The 1,409-nt window shown below is 45.3% G+C and overlaps 1 pseudogene; it reads left to right on the top strand.

Annotated features, from left to right (window-relative positions):
• Window positions 1-467: 467 nt before the first annotated feature.
• On the top strand, window positions 468-987 carry LOC105743765 (annotated as a pseudogene).
• The last annotated feature ends 422 nt before the right edge of the window (window positions 988-1,409 follow it).

Raw genomic sequence — 1,409 nt, 5'->3', positions numbered from 1 at the left:
CCCCACAAAGCCTCATGCAGTCATGGGGCAGGGACTTCTAGAGTTTGAGATTAACTCATGAGCCACTGGGATTATGGGTTTTAGTACCGCTGGGATTATGGGTGTGAGTACTTCCCCCAGTCTGGGTCAGAGAGCCTGAGTGCAATTTAAGAGAGACACAGAGACAGACTTCCTCTCTGTGGCCGTTGCTGCTGCTACTCCTCCACGTTGCTCGTGCTCGCTGCCACCGCCATGAGCTGCTGCCCTCTGTGACGTGCCACTCTGCCTTGGAGCCAGCCTCGTATGGACTAAAACTGCCAGTGACTGTGAGCTAAAGAAACCTTTCCTTCCTTCATTTTGGGTGTCAGATATTTTGTCCCAGCGACAAGAGAAGAGTAACCGAGACACTATGCTAGGCAAGACTACCAAGGAGCTACATCCCCAGGCCCTTAATTAATTTTTGTATTTAAAATTTCCTGTATCTTTTCGCCATCTTCTGCTTTGACTGCCGGCTGCCACCATGAAGGTCGAGCTGTGCAGCTTCAGCGGGTACAAGATCTACCTGGGACACGGGAGGCGCTACGCCAGGACCGACAGGAAGGCCTTCCAGTTTCTGAATGCAAAATGCCAGTCTGCATTCCTTTCCAAGAGAAATCCTCGGCAAATAAACTGGACTGTCCTCTACAGAAGAAAGCACGAAAAGGGACAGTCGGAAGAAATTCAAAAGAAAAGAACACGACAAGCAGTCAAATTTCAGAGGGCCATCACTGGTGCATCTCTTGCTGACATAATGGCCAAGAGGAATCAGAAACCAGAAGTTAGAAAGGCCCAAAGAGAACAAGCTATCAGGGCTGCCAAGGAAGCAAAAAAGGCTAAGCAAGCATCTAAAAAGACTGCCGTGGCTGCTGCTGAGGCTCCCGCAAAGGCAGCACCTGAGCAGAGATTGGGACGCCTGGGAAAGCTTCTGCTCCACGAGTTGGTGGAAAATGCTAAACTGGCAGATCAGATTTTCAAATAAAGATCTGTAATTCTAATTTGTGCTGGATTTTTACAATGGAAATGTTGGGTTTATGTGGTAATAGGTGAACTATCAAATTAAGAATTTAAGACCAAAAAAAAAAAAAAAAGAATTTAAGACAAAAATAAGTTGACATCCTAGGAACAGAGTTGGGGCTCATTGCAGTGTGCATGCTAAGTACGCATGACGCCAAGGACACCTCTGCTCATTGCCAAAGCTAAAAATTGTGTTCTTTGGCATAATGCCTGCTAAGATCAATTTTTCCGTTGGTAAGATGTTAAAGGATGTAATAGGCCTACAAGTGGATGCTGGCTTTATTCTGTTTCTATAGGATTCTGGTTACAAGGCTCCAAAATGTTTGCACAGATTTAGTTCAACTTCATTAAAAAAATCTCTTCTGTCAAAAAAAAAA

The sequence above is a fragment of the Octodon degus genome, unplaced genomic scaffold, assembly GCF_000260255.1.
Source record: "Octodon degus isolate 3935 unplaced genomic scaffold, OctDeg1.0 scaffold00164, whole genome shotgun sequence".
Classification (NCBI taxonomy): domain Eukaryota; kingdom Metazoa; phylum Chordata; class Mammalia; order Rodentia; family Octodontidae; genus Octodon; species Octodon degus.
Note: the sequence above shows the minus strand (reverse complement) of the source record. Positions and strands in the feature narration are given on the sequence as shown.